The sequence below is a fragment of the Rhinopithecus bieti genome, unplaced genomic scaffold, assembly GCF_001698545.2.
Source record: "Rhinopithecus bieti isolate Rb0 unplaced genomic scaffold, ASM169854v2 scaffold_14826, whole genome shotgun sequence".
NCBI classification, from domain to species: Eukaryota; Metazoa; Chordata; class Mammalia; order Primates; family Cercopithecidae; genus Rhinopithecus; species Rhinopithecus bieti.
In genome coordinates this window covers 3,760,042-3,775,372 of record NW_016808328.1, presented here as the reverse complement: position 1 = coordinate 3,775,372, position 15,331 = coordinate 3,760,042, and the positions used below count along the sequence as shown (strand labels likewise).

Genomic DNA, 15,331 nt, shown 5'->3' with positions numbered 1-15,331 from the left:
TGAATTAGTTTGCTGAATGAATGAATTTTGGGGAAGATCCTGAACTCAGAAGGCTTTTCCAGGATCTGGGCTACTAGAAAATCCCCTCCTTAATCATCTACTCAGCCTGTGGCCACCACAGTGCCTAAAATTCTATCACTAGAGAATCCCTCTTTGGATGAATGAGTCTTTCCTCCCAAAATGCAAATGCTTAGTTACAAGGGAGAACATCCCCCTGAGCATACACTCTGCACTAATTTCATTCGAAGCAATACTGTTTCCATTGTTATGGACAATCTGAGGTTCAGAGAGGCAGAGTAGATGGGGTAAGGCCACACAGCAAGTAAATGGAAGTTGAGCTGGGTATTTGAACTCAGGTCTACCTAACAGAACTCAAATATTCCCATGCATCCCAGACAAATAGACCAGAGTTGGAGCATCCCCAGGAGGTAGGGGCACACAGGGCCAACCAGACCAGGGACCTCAGGGCTGCAAGAGCCCCTCTTCATGATGCGGAGGATAGACGTGGGAGAGCAGGGTTGCACACAAGTGAGATGGGGACCCACTTCTCAAGATCACACAGCCAAACAGTGGCAGTCCCAGAGCCACAACACATGTGGAGGGGATTTTCTCTTGTCTCCTGAAGCTATAGGGGATCCTTCCTGGAAGGGGAGGGGGTCTCTCTGTCACTAGGTTCATCCCTGCCTCAGAGTCTTTGCACCTGCTGCTCCCTCTGTCTGGACATCTGCCAGCTCCCTCATGGCCAGCTCCTCTCATCCTTCAGGTTTTGGTTCAAACATCCCCTCTTCAGAAAGGCTTTCCAGGACTCCTTCATTTCCAGCCATACAGCACGGGATGGCAGGCAAACTGGAGCCTGGCTACTTAGGCTCTAATCTCAGCTTTTCCAAGGGATCTTGAACAGGTTACTTAACTTCTCTTTGCCTCAGTTTCCCCAGCCCTAAACCAGGGTTACTAACGGTCTTGCCTCGCAGTGCTGTTGTGAGGATCAAACCCATGAATGTGTGCAAAGTGCTCTGAAACACAGCCCGGTGCACGCTCAGCTCTCGGCGAGGACCAGCTCTTTTTAGCATGTAGCCTTGCTTTGAAATTCAGTGGACCTGGCCAGGCGCGGTGGCTCACGCCTGTAATCCCAGCACTTTGGGAGGCCAAGGCAGGCGAATCACAAGGTCAGGAGCTCAAGACCAGCCTGGCTAAGATGGTGAAACTCCGTCTCTACTAAAAATACAAGAAAAAAAATTTAGCTGGGCGTGGTGGCAGGTGCCTGTAATCCCAGCTACTCAGGAGGCTGAAGCAGAGAATTGCTTGAACCCGGGAGGTGGAGGTTGCAGTGAGCCAAGATGGCGCCACTGCACCCCAGCCTGGGTGACAGAGCGAGACTGTGTCTCAAAAAAGAAAAAAAAAGAAAAAGAAATTCAGTGTACCCATCAGAGGTTATTTCCTTGTCTATTTACTTATAGTCTGCCTCCCCCATTCCGGATTTTACAGATGAGGAAATCCAGGTTCAGAGAGGTGAAGTACTGCCCAAACCAAGCTCTCTGAGGATAGGGGCTAGGCCTGTCTCGTTTTCTGCTGAATCTGCAGTAACTAAAACCATGCCTGGCCTATAGTAGGTGTTCAGTGGTTACTGTGGCTGGATGAATAAATGATGAACAAATGACCACAGCTCTATCGCTCTGACGCTCTGTGCAGCCAGGAGCTTGGGCATCGAAGATTCTATTTCAGCCCACCTCCTCTGCCCACTCTGGTCCCAAATGACCCTTAGCTCAACCGAAGTCTCAGCCTGTCTTAGAAGTGGCTGTTAGGGGCTGGGCACAGTGGCTCATACCTGTAATCCTAGCACTTTGGGAGGCTGAGGGAGGAGGATTGCTTGAGCCCAGGAGGTCGAGGCTGCAGTGAGCTGAGATTGCCCCACTGCACTCCAGACTGGGTGACAGTGTGAGACCCTGTCTCAAAAAATAAAAATAAAAATAAAATAAAGAAAAGTGGCTGCTAGGATAGATAGCCAGGCTAATGAGCTGGGGACCAGCATCCATATCCCTGACCCCAGTAGAATCCCCTTACCCTGGCTGGGCCAAGGGGATGAGGCAGGAGGCCTTGGCATTTGCCTTGGGAGATCCCTGCCCAGAGGTATAGTGGCAGCCATGGGCTCAGGAAGCAGCTGCTAGCTCCCCCATCCCATGCACTGCCAGCTGCCCGCCGGGGGCCTACCCACCAGATGCATAATAGATGAGGAGGCCCAGCGGGACGTGCCTGCTTGGCATTTCAGAGCCACTAATGAGGCCAGCCTCGTGCTTCCTGCAGCAGCACACAGGCCCCAGGGCCTCTGGCTCAGTAATCGCCACAAGGAGCCACCTAGGACAGGGCCACCCACCCCAGCCTACCACTTAGCACAAGCAGCATCCAGAAGATCAAGGGCTAAAGGCATGGCCTCAGAGTGGCACCACTGTCAGTCTTGGTTTGCCCCTCACTGACTGCATGTCCCTGGGCCACCGCTTCCTCTCTCTGAGCCTCAGTTTCCTCATCTGTAAAATGGGGATGGACAGTAGTAAGGGACGGATAGTATTCTGTAAGGCTGGTGTCAGGATGGAATGAAATGATTCAGGGAAGTGCTGGGCCCAGGGCCTGGGATACAGGAAGTGTTCCATATATGGGAGCAACTGGTACCAGTTCTGTTAAGAGGAAACATCTCACCAACCAGAAGGGCCTTCCCAGTAGGACACATGGACTGAGCAGTGACTCCCGTCTGGGTGGCATTCAAGGCTACATCACTCCTCGCTCCTCCCTTGCCTCATAACCAAGACCTTCCCCATTTCTGCAGCTTCACTGTCTCTGACCAAGGTCCCTTCCTTAGCAGAAGAAAGAGCTGGATTCAAATCCAGCCCTCACCAGCTGTGACTTTGAGCCAAAGCCTCCACCACTCTCAGCCATGGTTTTGGCCTCTAAACTGGGAACAACAGGCCAAATTGCAGGAACGATGCCATGATTTAATGAGACCTCCAGAGTAAAATGCCTGGCACACTGTCAGCTCTTAATCCTTGCTGGGTTCTGCCTCCACCTCCCAGGCTCCTAGTTTTAAGGCCAAAGTTGACTCTCCTCTTCCCAAAGATATTTTCAGAACCCTCCTGCCTTGTGCTAGTCCACTTGGCCATTCCTCTACCCTAACACCGCTCCACCTCCCACCATCCATTTGAATACACTTTAAATGTCCAGCCCCCATTCTAGGACATCTGGGTCCCTTAGGGCTGCAGAATCAGAGTCACTCACTGTCCCACTGGCTCCCAACCCTCACACTGGGCCTCCTTCCTCTTGCATCTGCACACCTACTCTGAGGTCCCCCACTGCAAACAACCTGCTGAGAGGGGTTGGCGGTGCATAGGGGAACTTAGCCATGATCACATCTGGCCTCTACCAAGACTCACTGCTCCCTTAATCCAAGCTCTAACCTCTTAATCCTGTTTTGTAAAGGGGTGGGGGAAAATCACCTCCTCCAGGAAGCCTTCCCAGACTACTGACAAGGTTTTACTCATTCCCTTCCCTGAACACATTCAATTCAATTCCACAAGCATTAAGCATTTATGGGCATGGTAGTTGTACAAGACCATGTGGAGGACAGAGACATGAGAAAAGTACAGCCTGGCCTTTATGGGAGAAAGTGGGGCTAAGTTGAGTTCAAATGTAACTCAGTGGGAGGCCGAGGTGGGAGGATCACTTGAGCTCAGGAGTTCAAGACCAGACTGGCCAACATGGTGAGACTTTGTCTAAAAATACAAAAATAATTACCCAGGAGTGATGGCACACATCTGTGGTCCCAGCTACTGAGGAGGCTGAGGCAAGAGATTCACCTGAACCCAGGAGGTGGAGGTTGCAGTGAGCCGAGATTGCACCACTACACTCCAGCCTGGACGACAGAATGAGACCCTGTCTCCAAAAAAACAAAAAGTGACTGAAGCACCTCTGCTTTCAAGGAGTTCAGAGCCTGCTCTGCACTGCAGGGTTATGTGAACACATGCAGCTCACCCGAAGTCAACTTCCGGAAATGCCCTATTCAACGAGCACATGTTGAGTAGCAAGTGCGGCCCAGAGAGGGAAAATGACTTGCCAAAGTCACACAACTAGAATGTGGCAGAGGCAGATTCCAGTCCACACCTGTCAGACTCTGAAGTCCATGCTCTTTCCCCTAACCCAGGAAGATTCACGAGTGCATGCTCTATAGCAGCAGAGGAGGCATTCTGAAGAGGGAATGGGGGTGTGGGGATCAAGAAAGAAAACACTCAACAAATGGTGACAAAGGTGGGCTGGAGGTGTGGCGAAGGCCTGTGGAAATGGAAGTGGAGGGACATCAAGGGGAGGTGACGCTGACTGGGGCCATGTTCCCGTTGATCAGAAATACAGGGCATGGGAGAAGCAAGCCCCAAACTAGAAAAGGAGGTGGAGACAGGCCTTGAGTGCCGGAAGATCATGATTAATGGTCAAAATGACCACCACTGACTGAGCACTAACCATATGCCAAGCATGGACTGGAGTTAAGCGATGGCCTTTGGCAGCTGGGAAGGGAGGGCCTACGGTTAGCACCTTGGACAGCGGCTCCAGCTAGGCGGGCACAGGCAAGGCATTTTGGGTAATGGGGCGTGTCCTGGAGGAATGGCCAATCTTTACTTGATAGATGGGTCAACTGGGAAGCCTAGAGAGGGGATGGGACTCGCCCAAAGTCACACAGCTGGCCAGTTACAATCAGTCCTGGGCTGTCAACTCTAATTCTTGGCTTAGGGCTCCCTAGAGTGGGCCTTCTGGGTGGCCCCTGTCTCTGAGTTTTCCCTCAAGCACATCCTTTGTTCAGACCATCCCTGTGGCCTGGTGGCCCTGGGACAGAGTAGGTGAGGCTCTGGGTTCTGCACAGGGTCTGGAAGATCAAGGTTCAAATCCCAACTGCTTGTGTGACCTTGGGCAACTCATTTCCCACTCTGGGCTTCATTGTTCTTATCCGTAATTAGAGATAATAGTCCCTAACTCTGAGGTATGGTCTAAGTTACATGAGATAACACATGTCAGGCACCTAGTGCAGTAACCAGTAGATAGCACGTGCCTAAGAAGTGGCGGTTGTCAGTGGTGTTATTACTGAACTCCCTGAAGGAAAGGATGGCACCTTCCTCACCTCTGCCTGTATCCCCCACCCAGTCTGCCCCTGCTCTGAGCATAGGACACCATCTTGCAGAAGGAGGGGTTCAAATGGACTAGGCACAGCAGCAGGAGACGATGCCCAGAAAGGGAGAGGAAGCAGCCCGAGGTTGCATGGAGAGCATCAAAGGGAAATAGAAAGGCAGGCTGGGAGCTTAGCCGAGGCACCCTGTGTGCCTCCCACCCCAGGCCTGGCTTCCCAGGAGGGCTCTGTGGGGACCATGGTGCCAGATGGGAGTCGCCCAGCAGCTGGGGGGTACTGCAGGACCCACGGACCCCAGGAAGCCCTGAGCAGGGGCAGGAAGCAGCAGCCAGAGCAGTTGGGGGGCTCTCCTGCTGGAGGTGAAGCAGCAGGAGGAGCAGCCAGCCAGGCCCACATGATGCTGATGCCAGGGAAGACAGGAGGCACCCCGCCTGCTGGGGCATCAGGGTGCTACGGTGTATCCCGAGGTGAGGCTGCACCTCCACCCATTGCCTCTTGGTGTTGGGAAGCTCCAGACATGGTTGCCTCGTTCCCTCCTCCTCCAGAGGGCAGCCCCAGACACAGGAAATATGGGAGGGGGGCGGTTCTGAGGGCTGTCACGGGAAGTAACTAGAGGATTCAGGGTCAGTAAAGGCTAAGGGAACCCTGGCCCAGCAAGGAGCCACCTGAGGTGGGAAGAAATAGAGAAGAAAAAAAGGAAGGAAGCATTTGAGCAAAAGGGCCCACAATATGTCAGGTCCAGTTTTGTTTTGTTCTTTTTACTTTACACCCTATTAACGGGCATTTTAATCCCCATTTCACAGATGAGAAAACTGAGGTTCAGAGAGGTTAAGGAATTGTTGAAAGTCACACAGGCAGTGGCAGAGTGAAGACGTGAACCTGCTTTGCCTGCCTCCAAGGCTCTCTAAAAAAGTACTCTGGGGACAGACCTGGTAAGACGGTCTGCCCACCCCCTTGCCTTGAGAGGATGCTTGGAGGCTTGGTGAGGTCTGGCCTGGCATCGCAGGGGTAGGAATGGATTGGGGGTATCTGCAGGGACCAGCCAAGGCAACCCAGGCCCTCCTGAGAGTCCCCAGTACTCACCATACACTCCGGCGAGGGGTGAAGGACTTGTCCACCCTGAAACACAATAAGAGGGGCCACAGGTGAGGGGACATCCCTTCTCACTAGCTTGGTCCAGCAAATCAGACCCACCTGCACTGCGCCACCCTCCCAGCGGGGCTGGAGAAGGTCCTGTTTCTAAGGATACCTGATGCAGTCACTATCACCCTTAGGCTTGCAGGGGTTCAACTGTCAGATTAGGGACATGGGAAGGCATGGGGGTTAAAGAGCCAGGAAAAGAGGCAAGACTGGGGGCAGTGGGGCAGGGGGCAGGGCTGTGGGGTGTTAGCAGGGGTAGGGGGACAGGTGGAGTAGGACAGTGACTACAGCAGTTTGGATCATGGCAAGGATGTAGGTGTGCAGCTGGGGCTAGCTTAGAGCTTTTCCAGGCAGGATGGAGCAGTTTGCTGGATGTCTATGGTTTATGGTGGGCAGAAAGAACATCAGCCTCAAGGCCCACAGCCTGCCTCAATCCTGAAGCTGTTCATTCATATCCACCCAGGAAGCAAATGTCTGCAAATCTGGGAGGAGATCTAGGAGGAGCTTCCCCCCACCCTCATCCCAACACACATACCCTGCTCCCCAAGACTTCAGGGGCACCTCAGACTTTGTCTCCCCCAAATCCTCCCAGATCCAGCCCCAGAACACATGTTTGGGTAGCACTCCCTCCCCGCCCTGATTCTCCTACTGCACTCTGAGGGCACCCTGGTGCCGCTGGGGGCAGGGGCTGAGCAGCTGTTGGGACAACAAACAACTCGCCTCCTGCCCAGAGCTAAGAAGGGGATGAGGAGGGAGCCCAGTCCACTCTGCCAGTGAAGGGGCGTCCTCCGAAGGGCAGGGCTGGGGGCTCCCAGGGACAGCTGATGGGGAAGGCCGACTCTGCAGACAGGGAGGTCAGAGAAGCCAGGACTTGGCCCAAGGTCATAGAACAGGACCCAGCCTGCGAGCTGCTCCTCGGTGTCGGCTGGCCAGGAAACTCAGGGCCTAGCCCAGCTGTCACCTGACAGCAAGCAAGACCCCAGATGGAAGGGCAGCCTCTGGCCTCCCACCCCACCCCGCCCCTCTGCTGGGGTCACCTCAAAAGTTGAGCGTCCACAAGGGGAAGGCAGTTTGGACAAAATCCCCATAGCTCAGCGAGCACTGACCATGTCCACACACAAGCCCCAGCACTCCACTCCCCAAGGTGAGTCCCAGGGTCCCTCTGACCACTGAGAGGCAGGGCTGGTGAAAGTCATGGAGCTGCTTGTCTGGCTGGGCAGGGGCTCTGAGAACACTCTGTCTAATCCATCTTCTCTCCAGTTTGCCAAATCTCCGCAACAGGCATAAATCCCCATCCCACCTCTGCATCCCTTGACCCCAAGATGAACCTGCTGCCACTCTGATCTCCTCCAGGCCTTCAAGCCCAGGCAGCCAGTGGCACAGGGAGGAGGGGGTTCCCGAGAGCCAGGATGCAGGAAGGAGGGCAGCCTGGTGCCCAGAGTGGGCAGGGCCTACTAAGGGCTTCTAGAGTCCCTTTATCCAGAGCCTCACTGAGAGGCTCAGCAGCTGCAGAGGCAAAGTGGGAGGTCCAGCAGAGCCTCCCCCTGACCTGCCTGCCCCCACTCCCACATACCTATACATGCGAGCAGGCGCGCACACATGCATGCACACACACAGGCCCAGAAGCCCCGCAGCCCCAGTCACATACATAAGCGCCACTATCATGTGCTTAGACACAAACACGGCAATGTCCACCCTGCACTCACCTCCCCCCACAGGCACATGCACAGGCAATGGGAACACACAGACACAGAAACACACACGCACGCGCACACACACACACACACACACACACACACAGGCGCCGCAACATGACAGCCATGCGCGCACTGAGGTCAAACGCTCAGCCCCCATAGCAGTCACAGCTCAGGGCCCCATGTCCGCCGACGCCGCCGGCGCACACCCCGCCACGGGGCTCCCCCACGGGGCGTGGGGCACACGCGCGCACGCGGCCCTTGCCCCGCCCCGCGCCCTACCCCGCCCCGTAGGCCCCGAAGGTGGAAGCTGCGGCCCCTTCCCGGCCCGCCTCCATGGTGGTGCCCGCCCGCCCGCGCCCTGGGGCCCCGGCCCGCGCCAAAGCCCTGAGCCGCCTTTCCCCCGCCCGCCCCCCCCGGGTCACCTTTGGCAACCCGACGGCCCGCCCCGCCCCCGCCCCCGCCCCCCAGATGGGGGTCCCCTGGTCATCCGCCCGAGCGGGCCCCCCCGCGGTCCCAAGCTTGCCCGGGGGCCGCCCCGGCGCCAGGAAAGGGGCCGCCTTTGTTTTCCGGCGCCCGCCCCTGGCCCCGGCCCGGGCGGGGGCCTTCGGCGGGACTTTCCGAGCCGGGCCGGCCGGGCCGGGATTTTGAGGGGCCCGCGGGGCACCGCCTCCCCAACCCTCCTTCCCCGCCCCGCCCCCCCGTCCAGGCCGCAGACCCTCCTGCTGGGGGGACGCCTCCTCCCCGGCCCCTCGAGCCCGCCGCGCTTGCCATCCGGCGGATCCGTCCCCATCATCACGAGGCTGGGAAAGCTCCTCTGCCCAGATGCCTGGGTCTGGCCATGGCAAGGGCCATGTCCCGCTTCCTTCCTGTCCCTCGAAATTTCATCTGTAAAGTGGGGAATTCCCTGCCGCCGGCCTCCTAAGGAACGCCTGGGGATGACGAAACTGAGTCTCACGCAACGTTAAAGCGCTCGGCCCAGGTCCTGGCCGTAGAAGTAGATGCTTTAATAAAATGCGGGTAAGCAAGAGTTCCAACCAGCGGGGTCAGGCGTTCTTGCCCTTCCCTGCGAAACAAATGAGTAAGGAACAGTCTTCCAATAACCCCTCGCTTTGCCCACCTGTCTCCCCCCTTCCCCCAGGAGCCCCCCTTCCCCCTTTGCCCTTGGTGAGGGGAGGAGGAAAGCCCAAAGGGGGAGGAGTGGAAGACACTTCCCTCCATTCCGCCCTCCTTGAAAAGTCATGGCAGGCCCAGGTCCCCAACCCTGGAGAGGAAAACTGGGCTTCTTTGAAAAAAAAGGGGGGTTTTTTTTTTTTTTTTCTGCAAGCCAAGGTAACTTTATTCACTCAACAAAATACCTTCCCAAGTCCCTCTTCCCTGCAGCGCGCAGCTCGCGGCCAGAACTCAGTCCGCAGTGCTCTTTCCTCCAGGAGTAAGCTGTTTTTTCCCCCCCACCCAACTGGAGCTGTTGTCAGCAGAACACCGGGTCAGCTAGCCCCGACCCCTGAGGCACACTGCCCTCCCCAGCCCCAACCAACCCACTCTTCCCCCATAGAGGGAAGAGATCCTTCCCCCCCAGGCCCTGCCACCCGAAGGAGGCCAGTCCTCCCACCAGTCCTCGAGGTTTTCTTACGGAATTTTCCTTGTTTAAACAAACTCGGCAGGGGCGCCCAGATGCAAGCCCAGGGGATAAGGGAGGAAGGAATGAACCAAGGGCAACAAGGACAGTGCAGGGCAGGGATTTCTGCAGAAGCCTTTCAGGAGGCTGTTTCCACCTGGGAACCCGGCCTGGGCTTTTGGTGAGCGGCTGCAGCTGCACCTTAAGGAAAATGACGTCTCCACAGTTTTTTTGTCTCAACCTAGGCAGGAATAGGTTGGCGCTGCCCGGTTTCCCCATTTTTAGAACACAAAGAAATTGAGATCCTCGCTCACACCAATTACTTTTCTCTCTTGGGGATCTTGGCCCCTCCAGCCCCCTCCATCAAGCTGCCCACCTGCGACCTCTTCTCTGCACATTCTGGTGGGTACAGGGGCCCTCAAAAGCCCACTTGCCAAGGGTTTGCAGAAGGCCTGGGGCAGAACAAAACCATTATTTCCTCATTTCGCCTTAGAAACTATGTCCCCTTTGGTTGCAGTCGCTCAGGAAGGGGTCTTGGCTTCCCCCTTTGGGCAAGGTTGCTCTGGAAAGCCTGGAATGGGCCCCCTTCCTGCTTCCTGGGCAGCCGCTTGCCAGATTCCTGCCGGGAGGAAGCAGCTCGCAGGGCAGGCTCCTGAGGAGTTGGGGTCCTGGGAGCACTGAAGGTCCTGCCTGAAAGGGAGGAACTTCCTTCCTTCCTTCCCCTTCCCTTCCCTTCCTTTCCTTTCCTTCCCTCCCTTTCCTTCTTTCCTTCCCTCTCCTCCCTCCCTTCTTCCCTCTTTCCTTCCCCGTCCTTCCTTCCTTCCTTCCCTCCTTCCTTCCATCGCATCCTTCCTTCCTCCCTGCCTCTCCCTCGCCCTCCCTTCCCTTCCCTCCGCTTTCTAAGTAGTAGCAGCAAACAGCCCCTCCCTCCGCCGCTCCGCTTCCTCCTTCCTTCCTAAAGTAGTAGTAACAGCAATAGCCTCCGTCCCTCCCTCCCTCCCTCCTTCCCTCCTTTTTTCTAAGTAGTAGCAGCAACAGCCTCCCTCCCTCCCTCCTTCCTAAGTAGTAGCAGCAGCAGCAGGGGCTCTCAGAGAGGTGGGAGGCGGTTGGGGTAGAGGACTGAAAAGCTAGGCCTGGGCTATGGGGATGTGCACAGTGCTTGGGCTGGGGCCTGGACTCCAGCCACATCTGGGCTGCTGCATCCCCTTAGACATGGACCTATGCCTCACCAGTCTTTTCAGTGGGAATGATCCCTGAGTGGGTTCTGCATGCCCAGTTGGCAGAGTGGCCAAGGGGCCGCCAATGTGCCAAGTTTCCCAGCCAGGCCTCGCCCCTGGGAGGCCCTGCTAGTACTGGGACAGTGGGCCCTTGAGAGGAGCCATGGGGGCCGCAGGGTTCCCACCGAAGACAAAGAGCCCAGTGTGGGCTCCAGCCTCTCTGCTCTGACCAGCTGCAGCTGCCTCATTGGCAAGGGATGGGGTGGGGTGGGAGTGGGGTGGTTAGTGGGGGTCACGTTCCCTTGGCCAGGGTTGCAGCAGGACAGTCCCTGACCAGCTTCTGGTCCCTTAGTGACAGCTGAATTTAAATGCATCCTGTTAACCTACAAGACCACTTCCAAGAATTTACCGTCTGCATCATAGCACGTGAGCCTGTAGATGAATGGCAAGGACAAGGGACACTGAGGCATGTGCTTATATCCTCACCCTTGAAGGCTACAATCTCAGCTCTCCCACTTGTCACCTGTGTGACCTTGGGCAAGTTACTTAAGCTTTCTGTGCCTCAGTTTCTTCATCAGCAAGATGGAGTTGATAATGAAAATAACAGTACCTACATCAAAGGGTTTTGCCAAGGATTAAATAAGTTACCAATGATAAAGCATTCAGAAGAGTAGAGTATTTGTCACTTAACATGTGTTTGTTAAATAAAACACTTGCTGGCTGAGCTCAGTAGCTCACATCTGTAATCCCAGCACTTTAGGAGACTGAATAGGGAGGATCACTTGAGACCAGGAGTTGGAGACCAGCCTAGGCAACACAGTGAGACCTCGTCTCTATAAAAACTCAAAAAATTAGCCAGGTGTGACAGTGTACATATGTAGTCCTAGTGACTTGAGAGGCTGAGGTGGGAGGATTGCTCAAGCCTGGGAGGTTGAGGCTGCAGTGAGCCCTGACTGCACCACTGCACTCCAGCCTGGGTGACAGAACAAGACCCTGTCTCAAAAAGAAAAGAAAAAAGAAAAAGAAAGACCAGGCACGGTGGCTCACATCTGTAATCTCAGCACTCTGGGAGGCCGAGTTGGGTGGATCACTTGAAGTCAGGAGTTCAAGACCAGCCTGGCCAACATGGTGAAGCCTCATCTCTACTAAAATACAAAAATCAGCCGGGCATGGTGGTGGGTACCTGTAGTCCCAGCTACTAGGGAGGCTGAGGCAGGAGAATCGCTTGAACCCAGAAGGTGGAGGTTGCAGTGAGCCAAGATCACACCACTGCATTCTACCCTGGGTGACAGAGCAAGACTCTGTCTCAAAGAAAAAAAAAAAAAAAAAAGAAAAAAATTGTTGTAGCGACATCATTTTTATTAGGCTAAACTATATGAAGTTGCCATTTTTGTAGGGCTAGCAAATATTTATTCGTAAGAATTCTAAAACTAAATGGCCACCCAGAGGAAATGTGATAAATTATGGTTCACGTATGCCATGCAGTGCCATGCAGCTATGGGACAGACTGGGAGAGATCTGTGTGTGGGCATGTGGAACAGCCTCCAGGACTGACACACCCACACAGAGGCAGTGTGACAGGGACCAGGGTTGGACTAGGCTCTGATGCTTCCTAGCTGTGTGACGTCAAACACATTAGTAACATCCTATGACACTGGTCTCACTGGCCCACTGTGATGGGGACAGACATCACTGCTCCACAGTCAGCACAGACAGGGTGCCTGCTGACTGGCACTGGGAAGTCACTGACATCTTTGAAGGAGGTTTAGCCCTCTTCCTCCTTGGCCTCTAGTCTCATACCTAGAAAACAGTGCCAGGCTGCTTTCCAGGGTCCGGGCCCTCCTTCTGAGAGGAAGCCTCCCTGTGGGCCTCCTAGGTTTGTACCCAAGTTGTTCAAACAGCTGCCAGACTGTAGAGGAAGAGAGAAGAGCACAAGGTGGAGGGTTGCAGAGCTGCCTTTCCAAGTTCACCTCTCACTGAACTCTGGGTATTCCACCCACCTACCTCCAGCTCCCCCTTTCCAGGGAAATGCAAGGGGAGAGGGAGGAGCAAACCCCGGGAAGATCTCAGGTCTGGGCTCTAGGTGGGGCTGGTGGAGCCAGCGCTTGCCAGGACCCCCAATAGCCTCCTCCCCTCCCCCAATCATACTCATTCAGGATATCTGCCCCAGGCCTTTTGGGCAGGAGAGGAGGCAGTCCTGGGCTTCCTGCCCTGGCCCAGGCAGCCTCCTGTGTGGCTTTGCATTAATCAGTTTTCCTCTCTGGCCTCAGTTTGCTCATCTGTTAAAGCCCTACTCTCACTTTGCTGGGTTAAAGACCTAATAATGGGCTGGGTGCAGTGGCTCACACCTTTAATCCCAGCATTTTGGGAGGCTGAGGAGGGCGGGTCACAAGGTCAGGAGTTTGAGACCAGCCTAACGAACATGGTGAAACCCCGTCTCTACTAAAAATACAAAAATCAACTGGGCGTGGTGGCACCCAGCTACTCAGGAGGCTGAGGCAGGAGAATCGCTTGAACCTGGGAGGCAGAGGTTGCAGTGAGCCAAGATCATACCACTGCACTCCAGCCTGGGTGACAGAGCAAGACTCCATCTTAAAAAAAAAAAAAAAAAAAAAAAAGAAAAGATGCATTTGCCTTGACAGAATTCTGCTAGCTCTGGAAGTATGATTATCCTTACTTTGCCCATGGCCTTTCTAGCCAAGCCACACCCACCCAATCCCAGGAAGCTTCTGGAAAGAGTCTCCTTGAGGTTCCCCAGCCCCTGGGAAGGGAGGGAAAGTGGGTGTGACTTGGCTCACAGCCCTTCCCTAGGCAGCTGGCCAGTGAGGTTACTGAGCCAGCCTCTGCCCTGGCTCTGAGACTCCTGCTCTATTCAATGGGTTTCTGAGACCCCTGCCTACTTAAAGGGACCCCGTCACGGACCAGGAAAATCTGGCCTGACCAGAATACCTAACACCACTCAGGCCCTACCCCTGAGGATGTGTTTCTCATCTCCATGCAGATCATGAGCCTTGAAAGGCCCTGGGAAGCAAAGCCCTTCTGGAGACAGCACCCAGGTGTATATTCTTTCATTCCTTCCCCCAATCATTCAGCAGGTGTGTATCAAGCACCCACTATGTGGCTGACACTGTATTGAGCACCCACTGTGTGGCTGACACTGTTCAGACACTGGTGATAGAGTCTGAACAGACAGACAAGGTCTCTGGTAGACCTCTGTGCACACTTGCACACAAACTTTCCCAAGTCACACATGCACTTGGCCTAGTACTGTGCCATGCACATCCAAAGAGACATCTAACTCATGCCCATAGAGATCACGTCAAGATCAAATGCTTGTGGACAGGCTCACATGAACCTATGCTGCAAACCCACAAGCACATGCACATGTCCGCCGCGGTCTCGGGCGCCACCAACTGGCCTTCACGAGAACTGCAGGCGAGGGCCGGCCGGGCTCCAGGACCAGGGACAGCGCCCCGGGTGCCTTTCCGAGAAGGGTGGGGACCCGGAGCCGCCGGGACAGAGACCAGAGTAGCCGACCGCGCGCTTGCCGCCCCTCACACTTCCTCACCCCTCCCTTACACGGAGGCGTCTCCAGCGCCCGTCCTCGCCCTCCCCCGGCGCCAGGCGCCGCACGTCTCCCAGCTCACAAGGGCGCACCTGCGCCCGCACACCGCCCCCTCCCGCGGGACCCGTTCTCTCAGTGCGCAGATCACGGGGCCGCACCTACGCGTTCCGGGATCTCTGTGATCCTGACAACAGCCCCGTGAGGCCGATCATGCAAGAGTTACATGTCTGCCATGGCTGACGGGGGAAATTGAGGTGTGCAAACAGAGCAGATCCAGCTCTTCCGAGCTCCTCGGGACCTAGGTCCCTATCACCCGTGCACTGCGGCTCAATGGCACAGCCCCTTTTAGTTCCCGAGGCCCTGTGCCAAGCGCTTTCATCCAGTCCTTAAATCCACCCTGTAAATTAGGTACAATCATCTTCCCCATTTCACAGATCAGAAAGCCCAGGTCCCAGAGACCTAATGACTTGCCTAAGGATCAGTGGATGCAGATATGGCTACAAAACCTCTCTGAGGTCTTCACACTGCTCTGAGTCACTGTGAGGGACGCTCCTGCCAGGAAGAAAGTCCTTCCCACAGTACTCGCTGTCCTGCCCTGGCTGCTCTGTCCTGGCATCCTCAGGGGCTTGAATGCCTTCTGCGGTAGGATGGGGGCATGCAGCCTCGAGATCTCTCACAGAGGAACCCAATCTCTCCATCCTCACAAGCTTTAGCCTCACAAAGCACCTCCCCAAAACACACAGTAGGTGCTTAATAAACCTGTTGCTTGGCTGAAGCCCTTCCTTCCAGAAACCAGGGCTCTAAATGCATAACTACACAGCCTGGATACCAAGCAGGGCAGAGTGAGCCAGTGAGGAAGGGCACAGGCTTGAGAGAGCTCGACAAAGTGGGTTCCAACTCAGCCTTTTTTTTTTTTTTTTTTTTTTTTTTTTTTTTTTT

At 55.2% G+C, this 15,331-nt stretch overlaps 1 protein-coding gene across 8 annotated transcripts in view; it reads right to left on the bottom strand.

Moving 5' to 3' along the window:
• RAP1GAP (RAP1 GTPase activating protein) overlaps window positions 1-15,331 on the bottom strand; it is a 72,209-nt gene that overhangs the window by 47,423 nt on the left and 9,455 nt on the right. For 7 of the 8 annotated variants that reach the window (XR_001888086.1, XR_001888085.1, XR_001888084.1 and 4 more), the window contains exon 2: window positions 6,242-6,277. The exons of the other annotated variant lie outside the window; for it this stretch is intronic. The gene's annotated coding sequence lies outside the window, so the exon portion shown is untranslated. The remainder of the gene's footprint in view (window positions 1-6,241; window positions 6,278-15,331) is intronic. 8 annotated transcript variants of the gene reach the window in all.